The sequence below is a fragment of the Coloeus monedula genome (genome assembly GCF_965178545.1).
Source record: "Coloeus monedula genome assembly, chromosome: 14".
Classification (NCBI taxonomy): domain Eukaryota; kingdom Metazoa; phylum Chordata; class Aves; order Passeriformes; family Corvidae; genus Coloeus; species Coloeus monedula.
The window spans coordinates 15,783,752-15,797,541 of NC_138794.1; the positions used below are offsets into that span (position 1 = coordinate 15,783,752).

A 13,790-nucleotide genomic window follows, 5' to 3' on the forward strand; every position below is an offset into this window, starting at 1 on the left:
CTGGATTTGTCTATGTCCATTAAATTCCTTTGCAAACACTTTCATCTGTGAATAAAATGCTGGCCTTAATTTGGTTTGGCTCATCTTGCCTTCGAAGTGAATTAAACTGAATACACTGGAGGCCACTTTAATTATGAATGGGATAGTGCACACAGGAACTTGGTGGGATTTAAGCTGCCCCCTTCAAATTCCTACATTTAGTTGATTTGCATAAATTTTTCCTGGTATCTTGTGTAGACAAGTTCTGAGCAGATACTTTAGCCACAGAAGTGGAAAAAGTAGAGAAAGAAACAAGCTATGCTGAAGAATCCTTGGCTCTGTGGGAACCATCAAAGAAGAGCTATCCAAGAAAACTGTTCAAGTATTTTAAGTCCAGTTCTAGGATAAATATCATCAAGGTTCAGGGACCAACCAGAGTATATTTTAAAAATGCAGCTACATTTCAATTTTCAGAAAGGCTATTTAAAGTGTCTACTATTTGCTTACATATTTGAATTATTTCAAGATAGAACTATAATAAAGGACACAATTTTCATGGAGGTTCCAATTTTCATGGAACTTCAGATGGTTTTCATAACACTGTTTTTCTTACTTAAGAGTGATTACATTCTCAGAAGGAAAAAAATATCACAGATGAAACTGGGGTCCTGAACTGGAATAAACCAAGCAAGAGACAGAGCCTTTTCAGGTAAGGATCTTCTACATCTCTGCACCAGTATTCTTTCAGGATAAAACACCACCATTGCTATAGTATTTTTTTTTTCAAACAAGAAAACATGATATAGATAACAAGATAAAATAAGACATGAAGAATGACTGTAAGTCAATTACAATGTTTCCCTTACTTTATTCACAAGGGCCCTCATAGCATGTTAATTGTGTTCTAACAGAAAGCAGCTGTGCAAAGGATAAATGTAATGCCACTGATAAAGTTGGAATTTCTCTAAAACAAATACCTTAATTTTAAAATAAATTCAAGTATTAATTATTCTTTTATCTATAAGAGTGATAAAGAAGTAGGCAGTATTATACCACACGGAAAAGATGACAATTAGGCTTTCAGATGTTAATCTGAGGCCTCTTATAAATGCAGTTTCATGAAGTAACATGCATCTCCTTTACTAGAATATATCTCCAAAGAACCAACATAAACAAACTAGATTTCTTCCTCATTTGGAATTTTCTCCTTATGTTTTCCCCTCATTTTCCTCGTTTATTGATTTGTCCTTTTACAGAAAGAAGGTATTATATAGAAATTTTGAATGTATTTCTCCAAATGCCATCCTTCTTTCAAATAAAGAAGCTATGCTGGCCGAAACTCTAATCTTAACACAGTTTTCTCTCCCAAAAACATCTATCATATACTCTGCTGCATAAAGCTAACTTCAGTGCAAGTAAAGCATGAATTCTGAGCAGCCATTTTTGGACATCTATAATGTGGAGTTTCATTACATTTTTTCAAGTCGGCCTTGCATTAGCAGTGACCGACTTGAACCTATGGGCACCACGAGAAGCTTTCAGCTCCGCAGCCAATACCACCAGCTGAACTCCTTGCAGTTCCCGGCATTTTGAGCTCTTTACTCCCCTGTTTCTACACTTGGACGTCTGAAATCAATTGTCATAGCAACAGGAGGCTGAGCCGTCATTTGCAATGCAGATCAACTTCCTGATCAGCCGGTGTCATCAGGGCCTGACCCCACAGACTGGGTGTGCTCTGCTCCGAGCCCGGTGCTGAGGGGACACCCGGGTGACACCGGAGCCGCGGGCAGGCAGCAGCTCAGCCCGAGCCCTGCCCCGCAGCCGCCTCCTGCCTCCTCTGCTGCCACTCAAGAGCGAACAGCTGCTGCAGCAAAGCCACGCCGCTCAGATTAGCGCTCCTGGGAAGGCTGCTGGGTCCTGAGCTGTAAATAGATGCACAGCTGATTAAAGCTACCTTTAAGCAAGTGATTATTTTGACTTACAATAGACTTTAAATAAGAGTTCCTTGAGGCAGGTGTTGGATGGGTGTTATGCTGCTGGTTTTTGGTGAGGAAAAGAATCCATTTTTGCCACAGTAGAAGGTATGAATAAGCAAAATTTTGTCCCCTGAGAAATCTGTAAGAAAAAAGAAAAAGAAGTAGTATATCAATCATTACACTTCTGCTATTTGAATAATAATAACTGCCAAAATCGACTTTACCTTTGACCTGAGAAGCCTAATGGGTACTACTCTTAATGCAGATAAAGTACCACATACAGTAATTTGCATTAGGAATATTACTTGGGCACAACCCAGACAATTAATAAAAAAAGAATTATGAATGTACAAAAATATCCTTATGGCTCTCCTACATGAAAATGGCAACTTGCACTTGGAATTTCCTGTAACAGTTCTTTGTCCTAAGTTTCATCAAATACAGCTTTGAAAGTTTTCTTCTCATAAGCTTCCAAAATCTAAGGCAATGAACTAATATAGAGATATCCAGGAGAAGACTCAATCAGGATAGCCATTCTTTTTGATGAAAAAAAAGAAATGAGCACATGAAGAAAGAAGGAACACCATTTCATGGGGTTTATTTATTTTTAAAAGAGACAGCAGTTCTGTTTACATATAATCTACTCCTATATCTTAAGAATAAATCCTGCTGCTTGAAAATACATAATCCAATTACTCTAAGCTTCACCTTATTCTAAAAAGCACTTACAATCAGTTTTACTGTTTCTGGTATTTTAATCCATTCACAAAACTCATACCATTGTAACTGGGCCTAACCCCACCAAAATCAGGATTTAACAGATATCTGCCCAAATCTTTTTATCATGGAAAACATTCCTTCTGCTAATGCTTTTAAAACAGGCAAAACTATAACAAGGTCCACAATTTTTACAAATTTGTGAGAATTAGAATACGAAAGCAGAACATAACGTTATTTCTCGTTATTTCCTAGAATACATACACAAGTAACCAAATCTCAGTAGATAATGGTTTTTATGCAAAACCTCCCAGTTGTCTGTGTGACAACTCAACTGTAACATGAGTTAAGTACCTAAATTAACAATTGTTAATGTACCCAACTCTAACTCAGGTGTATGTGAAATAATATATAGGACTTAATAAGATTCTTACCTTTTTTTTCTTCACTGTGACATATTTCCATGCAAGAACCATAAATCTGACCAAAGTATTATCTTCAATTCTTTGTTGGAACTCACTTATGAATGTAGCACACCACAGATACCCTCACACTGAAGCAAATTATTTCAAAGTTCATAACGACATAAAAAACATCATTTCATACACTGCAAAGGAAATGCAGTCAAACCACATTCACCTGTGACCCTCTCTTCATCACCCTCAGGGAACCTAAAAAAAACAGCTGTAAAACCCTCAACTCACAGAAGCAACCTTTAATAACTCTAACACTTTCAAGGATGCTTGGACTGCAGGGTATAGAAATAACCATCGAGTGTGAATATGCCTCCACATTTCCAGTTATACAATATTAACAAACTAAAATATCTACTCTATGAAACTCCCATTAGCTACAGGGAAATAACTAAAAACTCTGATATCCAGCCCTCAAAGCCAAATGATGATGCTTCTGCTAAGGAGATGTAACTTTTATCACTGCCCTGGAAATAAACAAGCAAAGTATATTTCTTTTTTCTCAACTACATGTTAACAAACAACAACTGAAACATTTTTATAGTTTTGTTCAACACATCTGCTGCACAGAATAATGAACACTTCCCAACACTCAGCCAACTTCTTCTGTTGAAAGAGGACTCAGCCAATGTGCTTGCAGTAGATATTTTATTATATCACAATATACCATTTAAACTAAAATAAAAACTATCCCGTTTAGCTTGAAGTTGTAAATAAGTTATCTAAATGATTACCATGGATACTGTGATGGTCAGGGCACAAGGACACGCACATAGCTCAGCCCTTTTCAGCCTTTCTCACACATACACTGGAGCTTCACCAGTTTAAGATCAATCCTAAATACTGCTTACTCTGCTGTATTCCCCAGTATAGTAGGCCAAGAAACTAAGAATGATCCCTATATGACCCTAACTTGGTCTACAACAAAATACACAGAGATATAAAAGCTCAGAATAAAACTATCATGAGATATGAAAACGTTCAGGATGAAATTTCAGTTGCAATTCTTTCATCATTCTGGGCACAAATTTTGAATTTATCTTTTTACCTTTGCATGGTCCCTGAAACAGCTTCTGTGTGAAGTTAGAAAAGAAATTGAAACACAGACTGAAGATGCTACATATGTATTGCAAATCAAAGAGCTCAATCTCCAACAGGTCTTTAGAAGGTAAGAGTCTGAGACAAAATCAGCTGAGGACAGAGAGCAGAGATATTCTTTGTTAAGAATGAATATCCACAATAACTCATTTTCCTCTACTTTTATTTGACATTTCAAAATAGTCACTAACAAGGAGATGAAGAAGCTTCCTCCACTCAGTTTTTAGAAATACCTCAATTCTCTTCCAAGACTCTCATGCACTGCTTGTTCTGAACTCAAAAGGGGTTCCATTTTACACTTCTGCTTCTGACACAGGACTGAAATACTTCCTACAATTTTCTCAGCAGCTTAGGATCAGCTGCACACTGCTGAAAACCTCTGCCAATACTCTGTTGAATGTGGATCAGCATCTCCCCAAGAGTGAGCACACCTCAATTGTGTGCTTGCTTCCATTATTTTTGTTACATACATGCACACTGAAGTAGCTGTAAGTCCAGACATAAATCATCACCTTCTGTTACATCAGCTTTGTGCTTAGATTCTGTCAAGACTTGGCTTCTTCAGTGCAAGTCCTACATTCACTACAAGGCCTTGCTCACTGCTCATTGGTTCTTTGCAATTATTTACTGTAGCCCAAGGAACATATGAGGGAGAAGATATCTCTAATAATAGGGAAGCAGTAATATTCAAGAAATAATAATAAGATCCCCTGAAGAAAGGGGTTTTCACGCCCAGAGTAAGGCAGCACCTCAATGATCTAAATTTTCGAAGACAAGTTCTTGAGCACAGTCTGAAGTGCTGGCACAAACTCAGTTTCTTTTTCTTCTGAACCTTCATCACTTGAAATTTCTTTATGATCACTACATGAGAAACACCTATTGCTTTATCTGTGTCCTAAGTCTCTAGAATCTGTCACAAGTTACTGATGAAGGAAAGGATTTCTCCTCTAGCTAGAAAAAAGTCTTACTGTGGCCAGTGTTCTTGCATGTGAACACATTTCTCCTCTTCCTGGCTTATGCCAATTTGACTCAGAAAATGTGTGCAGTGGATTGAGCTCACAGGGATATGAAGACAGAAGCTTAAAGGATATCAAAAGTGTTAGCAGTATGAGCTCTGTATAAATAGTCTTACTGATACAAGTCTCCAAGCATCCTTTATCTTCTTGTACACAGAGATTAGGGAAAAGCTCAAATGCTTAATTGTATGTCAAGTGCACAGTCAGCGATTAAGGGTTCAGTATAGTCTTTAAAAATGGAGTCTGCAGCACATCCATGCCTTGATGGAGACAATTCAGCTGCTATTTTAAACACAAGGCTTGACTGTCTGTTGCTCTGCACGTTACATTGTTCCTCACATCAAGGCAAAACACATAATGGTGATTTTTCCAAGTTCCTCTTAAAAATACTGATCCCCTCAATTGGTTCATCCCACAGCTTCAGTGACAGACTGATGAGAAAGTTCTCTCTCTTACAAGTACCCTAAAAATAGCAGCAGGATTGAACTTCTGAAATTCAGATTATGTACAAAAAGCAAGTCCTTGTAAGTCCTTAGGTACACATAAGATAGAAAGAACAGGAAGCTGCAAGTGTGCCAGGCATACATGTAACATGCTGGAATTCAGCAGATGCCGGAGTATCAGCTCAGTGTGTGCTGAGCTAAATGAGCTCCATCAGGGAAGAACACACACACACACACTGCAGCAAAACAGAACTGGGTAATTTCCCCCCAGCCCTGTGACTCCCACCCTTATTTCTGTGAAACATGATGTTCCTCAGTTATTGCATTTAGTTTAGAAAATGAAACCAAGAAGAATAGAAGATTTAATTCCTTTTTGCCCTAAAACCCCCATGATTTAATAATATATATAATAAATTAATAAATTAGTTTTATTAATATTTAATTAAAATATCATTTAATATCATCTTCAAGATTTTAAAACAGCTAGAGATACGAGAAAATAAAGATTTGAGAAATTAATGATTCATTTCACAACATTTTGAAGATGCATAATATAAGTATAGCAACTGTGTGTTTCACTTAAATTACGTAAGTAATTGAAAGTCCTGCAGTAGGAAAGTCATGTAGTGAAGTAAATGTGAAATTATCTAGTATTAAGAATGGCTAATCATCAATTTTTTTTAAAAAAAGCCCTAAACAGTGAGAAAAATCCCTCATTCATTTAGTCAAATCAATTTGGTAATACACACTAAGTTTCTTCTCACTATAAATAAGCTGTAACTACCTCTACCATTGTGATTTTTCCTGTAATTCAGGCAATGTGAAAAATAATAATTAATAGGAAATACTCAGGCTCAACAAGGAGAACTGAAAGATGATGAATCAAAGAAAGTGTTATAAGGAAACACACGGCAGAATTGTATACACAAAAAAAGCAACAGCAACTAACAGATATTCCAAGTTTGATGTTAAAATAGCCTAATTTCTGACCAAGTTCAACAGGATTAATGGATATTCCGCATCTCTAAGAAGTAGACCATTAGTTCTAATTGCCACTGTCGTCATCATCTATTATTGCATTCTATGGAAAAGCAGGACATGGAATTAAATAGCACTGTACAAACTAGGAAATTCATAATGCCAGGAAAAAACATATGGAAAATGCTATTGATTGCAAAATAGAGCCTGGGGGTGGGGGAATAAAACCCTTCACCACACTGAATATTAATGTATACAGGCAACAGCTAAAAAAAAAATAACAACAGTGCCTGCATTTTTTTAACTTATGTACCAAATTCACATATGAAAAGAGCACCTGTAAACTAAATGAAGAACAATCTCTTCTGAAACAAACAGCTCATCACAAACTCCCAGACAGGAAAAAGAGAGGAAAACACAAAAGAATTTGCGGTCTCCTTGAGCCTTAGCTGACAAATGTGATGACAACATCACTCTGAGGAATTAGGACAGGTTTGTAAAGCTTACTGCAAGCTTCAGCATATAAATATCTTTCTATTTAATCTGCCACAGAGAAAAATACATATTTTTAAACATCTTAAATTGGATCCTGAAAGGATTTCAGAAATACCTGTATTTTTCTCTGCTTTTTGTCATAAAAGTCCTGGAAAGTTGACAGATACATAAAAAAAAAAAAATCCTTTAAGCTATCCAGAAATCTATTTTCTTTCATACATTTAATTTCTTTTTCTTTATTATAAAAGCATTGATCAACTCCTCTGCTTTGCTGCTGATCAGAAGCCAGATGCATAGCAGAGCTGATTGGGAGTTGTTGCTGATTATTTTTAGAAACAAATGTTTCAGCACTTTGGACAATACCCACTGCCAATTTATTAGGAATTATTCAAAAACTCATGGCAGAAAATGGCTCTGCCTGACTAGCAGGGCTGCTTATTAGCCAGAAATGCAAGGAGGGGAGAGAGAATTCTGTTACTGCTGGTTCAGAATAAAAAGTTGTGGATGTGGAGCAGGAACAATTTCAATGAAGATCTTTAAGTTCATTTAGGTTTCATATGAAACACAAATAGCTGGGTGGGAGGGAGGGAAAGAGAAAAAATTATGATTTGATGCAGAGTTGGTCCCCCAACAACAGGTCAGTAGTGTTTCATAAGACAGATGCTCAACAGACAGACAAGAATATAAACCACATAAAAGAAATTTTAAAAAAACCCAAGAAACCCCACTAAAAACAAACAAACAAAAACCCCAAACAAAAAAAAAACACAACCAAGGAAAAAACCAATCAACAAAAAAGAGTTTGCTTGAAACCATGTGCTTCCATCACCTGCAAAAAACTCAACTATATGAGCTTTTCAAATTGGTAGCTTAAGGAATGACCAACCACAGTGCAAGAAGCAGAACTCTCATTTTTATTTAGCTTTGCAGAAACCTATTTGAAAAAATGATGGGTTTTTTTTGGTTGTCAGTCAGCCGGACAGACAGGGAATATGTGCTGTTGTGGTTTAACCCCAGCCAGCAGCCCAGCCCCAGGCAGCCCCTCAGTCCCTCCCCCTCCAGCAGGACCAGGATGAGAATTGGAAGGGTAAAAGCTGGAAAACTGCTGGGTTGAGATGAAGATAGTTTAACAGGAAAAGCCAAGCAAAACAAGGAATCAATTCAGTGCTTCCCATGGTTGGGCAGGTGTTCAGCCATCCCCAGGAGGGCAGGGCCCCATCACACAGAACGGTGACTGGGGAACACAAATTCCATCACTTCAAAAGTCCTCCCCTTCTTCCTTCTTCCCCAACTTTATATATACATCAGGGCATGATGTCATATGGTCTGGAACATCCCTATGGTCAGTTGGGGTCACCTGTCCTGGCTGCATCTCCCTCACAACCTCCCAGGCACCCCCAGATCCCTCCCCAGCCTAGAAGTAGGAAAAGCAGGAAAGGCCTTGGCTCTGTGAGCCCTGCTCAGCAATGACAAAAACATCTCTAAATCATCAACCCCATGCTCAGCATGAATCCAAAGCACAGCCCCATACCAGACACTGTGAAGAAAATTAACTCTACCCCAGCCAAAACCAGCAGATGTGCAATATTCACTCATTTGAGTCAGCTTTTCTCTCATGCACAAATGTTTGGGAAAAACCTCTTGCTTTTCTGTTTGCTGAACCAGTCAATTAACCAGCAGTGTTCTTTATTTCATGACAGGCAGAATGAGCTCATTTCTTGGAGCTGCAGTCAGTACACACTGAAAAGCAAACTATCTGTGGGGGGAGTTCACGATACATGAAAATGTAAAAAGGTACAAGCTGAACTTTACCCAGTTGATAATAATTTTTTTTTTTTAGCACTAGCTTCACAGTAAAAGCGGTATGTCAAGAAAAGAAGGTCACTACCATCAGTCAAATAGTTAAACTTGGATCAGAACTAAGCTCATGCCACTCGTATTTGCGTTTTAATTAACATAGAAATGGATCTGCTCATGTGTAATGTAATATATGCAACTCAGAAACTACACAGAAACTACTGTTTTCTTATGCATAACATTAATGATGACGATCTCCAAAGATTAGAGACTTTAACTAAAAGGAAGAAAAAAAAAAATACCACTTAATAAATAGATTTCCTCTAAAAGGGATTCAGTTGCAAAGAACTTCTTGGGCAACTTCAGTCCTGAATCTGATCTGCAAATTTTGACACAGCTTATGTGACTGAATATCTACTCCACATATACAAATCCACGTGTGCTTGATTAAATTAGACAGTCTCCTGAAGTAAAGCCACAGCCAAAAGGCCCAAAGTTGTATAAACAATCACCAGCAGGAGGTTGAAAATATGGCTCTGTACCTTCTCTGTAATTCAAATGATAGAATTTAAGCTCTCAAACAGAAAGGCATTCAGAGAATTTATATTATAATTGCCATTGCTACTTAGAGATAAGCAGTAAACGTTCCCATAATACTTTACCTATGGAAAGTCAGACACTTCATAGAATGTCACTCCAGCCAGTGTCACCACTGGAAACTCACCTTGGAAATCTTCCTGTCCTATCAGGTCTTCTACAAACCACTACAAGAATTTACTAAGGGACAGATTTGCTCACATTGTTCTCAGTTCTTTCCATTAAGTAATCCATCTGTTAAACACCAAGGAGATACAAACACACACATCTACAGAAGCAAAGGCTTCAGCAAGGGCCTTTCTTTTCCATGTGGAGACAAAAAGGTAAGGACTGAAACTGCAGTGTATTGGGTTTCTTACTGGAGGAACCTGGCGGAGACAAATACCTGAACTGCTGGAATTATATCACTTTGCCTTGCTAACTTGGAAAAGCAATAATGAAGTAATGTTTGTAATGGTAAGATTGTAGACAGGTTGATAGACTCGGCATGCTTTGGCTGAGCAGGAAAAACTCAGAGCTCTAAAGACTGCTAATGTGCTAAGGAAGAGCTGGGAGGAACTGCAGTCTTTTTCCTTCTCCTGCATCTATATTTTAAACAGCCTGAAAAAACACTGAAATCTTTTTCAGCTCCCCTGCTCATTGTAGGCAGAGGTGTAAAAATGAAATTTGGAGTTTAGCTTTTATAGTACTTTGTTCACCCTTCTAGGCCTTGGAAACTTTTGCCTGGGCATTACTAAGCTGGCTATGATGTCAAACAGCACAATGTATACTATGTACTCTGAAGAGGAATAAAGAGAAACACTTAAGCCTTATACATCCTTTGCAATGTGCCACAGCACTTCAGTGAAGATAAAATATCCAGTATTCTTGCAGAAGGCCTTAAAAATAGAAAAACAGCCTTGTGATTGTGAAAGCTAGGAATAAAGTTAATTACAATAGTATATCAGAAGCTGAACAAGCATAAGCATGATAAGCCACATACAGTCCTGTGATCTTCCAAATTTATAAATAGCTCCAACATTTTTCAGAAATAGAAGGCAGATCTCAATGCTGAAGGTGCCAATCTCTTCAGTTTTGTCTGGACCTATCTATCTACTTCTGGTTAATAACAACACACAAAGACCAGCATGCTTCAAGGCACACTTAATATCTACGAATTTACATAAACCAGTTCCACATGGAGAAAACTTGTTTGGGAAATCCTATCAGCTTTGCAGGAAATTGTTCTGCAAGCAGCAGAGAGAAGGAAGCACCATTTTCTTTGGATTTCTGTCCTTTAATACCCTAAACTTCAGCAGCCACCAGAACATCCCAGAGTTAGCCCAGACATATGTATGCACTATACTGTCCAGACAACTTCTGTCAAACTGTGTAGAAGAGAAGTACCGTGCCAGGTTCAGGGACTTTTTTCTCTACCGGCCAAACTTTCACTAAAGAGACAATTGGCTTCCTCTTGGGAGGTACCTCCTCTCAGCAATGCTTTGTCACAAGAATCAAAATTGTGTCTAACAAATTGTCTCATCACAGTATTGAGCAATCCAGCAGATGCTTTCAGAATCAATGAAAAAATATTGAAATGATTTCTTGTATGCAGTAAAATCTCTTTCAACCAACAATTGCTGAAAAGAGTGTAAGTCTCTCTTAATTTCTGCATAAAGGGAAAGATCATTCCCTCACAAAATAAAATACCTCACCATAAAAATTTATCCAATTACTCACATAACTTTTCAACCAAGACATTTTAATAAGACATCCTTTTAATCCCTGCTTGTTTAATAAGAGAAATGAGACATTCACTAGTTTATTATACCACCAGTGCACAATTCATTTTTGTAACACAGCAACAATAAATAACACAAATCAAACAGCCAAATCTCATAGCCTCCAGTGAAACAATACTTGGAACATAATTACATGCCGTACACATTTTGCAAAGGATGTAGACTCAGTTCCCAATTTAGCAAAATGTGACCAGGAAATAAGTGTCTGGAACTTCACCACAGTGTTTGTTTGACCATTTTCAGTCTTGAAATTTGTTATTTGCCAAATGTCATTTCAGCTTATAAGAGTGTTAAGGTTCCCCTAGTCCTCTGTAAAGAATTAACTGCTCCATGAAGAGATGCTTTTAGAATCCTACTGGTCTAATTTGCGCTGTAACTTACTTTAGTTACTCAAAACTTTATTTTCTCTGGGTAAAGTTTCCAAAGATTTTAAACATCCATGTGAAAAAAAAATGATGTCAGTTTTTCATGCTTTAAATATACAGAGGTAGCTCAAATGTGAGAGGAGATGATTTACTTGGAAACAAGTTATTCCCTATCTTCTTTATGAACATATCAACTGGCTCTTTCTTCCTTTAGTAATAGAAACAGTGCCAGCTTCTCCATCCATATGCTCTCTGGCCTCATATACATTAATAACACCAAGAGATCAGGTATGGATAGCTTTTGTCTAATTTACTGAAATTCTTTTAGGCTTTGCAAGAGAGGTCATTCAAAACCAGATGAATTTACTCATAAATATGACTCTGAATGAACTAAGGCTGGGCCATAATTTAGTTCTGCAATGCTAAAACTCTGTTACAGAACCCATGCAGCATCTAGAGCAGATGGACATATTTATTTTGAACTGTTCTGATTTTAAAGGTTTAACACATTAGAAATTAAAGATATCCTAACTACCTTATCTAAAATAGTAGTACCTCAAGAGAGACAAAGATCGTACTTTCATCATGGAGCCACTGTCTCTATTTTTGTCTGCAGACACCATACTAATATACACATCATATTATTAACAGCAAAACCAATGGAAAAGAAATTCTCATGGGCTTCATGCTAAATAACTATAAAAGGAATGTATAAATACTATAAAAGTATACTGCATCAAATACTTAAACTGTATCCTTCTACTGCTCTATGTTGGTAATTTTCATGGTATAATATATTAAGGCCTTCTTAGATTAAGATATATTTCTGTAGAATGTCAGGATCTTGCTCTGAACTGAACCAGTCTTCATTTTTACATTAAATTACATCCTGATGGTTAGACTGTCCAGGGAGAACAGTTTTTTTAAAGGATACATTTAATTATTTTCACCCAGCTCTAGAACTACCTACCTCAGAAAAATAGTTTTACTGTGAAAATGAAATCTTCAGGACAAACAAAAATTTCCTGACATTCCATGAGAAATTACCTTGGACAGTACTGGCTAAGAGAAGAAATACACTGGCCTGAAAAGCTCTGTGAAGTTTGTGCTTTAAAGACATGGATTCTGTGGTAAAAAACAGGATTTAAACCATTTCTGCAAAAGAGAATGAATCTCCTTTCTCACTGTGGACTATGACTTAGAAGTATTTTACTCTACTTCTAATATATAGCAAAAGTATTTTGATTTCATGGGAACTGAGTAAATTAGCTGAGTTCACACTGACAAAATAATTGATGGAAACTGTAAAGGCACATAGCAGAGGTAAAGAGCACTGACTGGAATGTTTATGTTTTCTACGTCTCCGTGTTTGCACTCAGTGACAGTATGTACCTCTTGCTATAACAATATTGTTGCTATTATGTAATATAATTGTAACTGATAATAGACAGTTATTAAAATAACCAATCCAACTAGAAATTAAATCTCAAAATGACAGAGTATTGCCTATAATTAAAACACAGTTCTACTTCCACCCACATTAGGCAGAGCTGCCCAAGTATCCTAATGCAGCAGTTAGTCTTTATTAATTGTATCTTAAAGTGGATTCCTAGGGCAAATTCAGTATTGAAATTCAGACTATAATCAAATGGTACATCATCTTAAATCAGCTAAAATGAACAGTAACTGCCAAATGATGAATTCAAGAGTAAGCTGCCTGTAGTGGCAGGTAATGTGTCCCAGTTACTTGCAAAACCAAATGCCGCTGCTCTATAATAAGCCAACTTCTGTAAAAATACTACCACAGCAACAACCAAGATGGCACTTAAATAAAATGGAATAACATTTGTGTCTTATCACTCTGACTACAAGTTATAGTAACTGCATCAGAAAATTAAAAGCGATAACCACCTCCTCACTACAGGAAAGTTCTGGGACATGGCCTACATCCCAAAGGCGGCAGTTTGCTAGCAACTTGTAGGCAGGAGTTTGTTGTGTTTTGGGTGATGCTGTCACCAGCCCTGCTGGAAACAGCAGATGCCTGATGCAGATGCGTAAAACAAACTAGAACCTGG

The 13,790-nt window shown here is 37.2% G+C and overlaps 1 protein-coding gene across 2 annotated transcripts in view; it reads right to left on the reverse strand.

Moving 5' to 3' along the window:
* OTUD7A (OTU deubiquitinase 7A) overlaps positions 1-13,790 on the reverse strand; it is a 107,705-nt gene that overhangs the window by 49,553 nt on the left and 44,362 nt on the right. For both annotated transcript variants that reach the window (XM_082290857.1, XM_082290856.1), the window contains exon 5: positions 1,962-2,094. The gene's annotated coding sequence lies outside the window, so the exon portion shown is untranslated. The remainder of the gene's footprint in view (positions 1-1,961; positions 2,095-13,790) is intronic.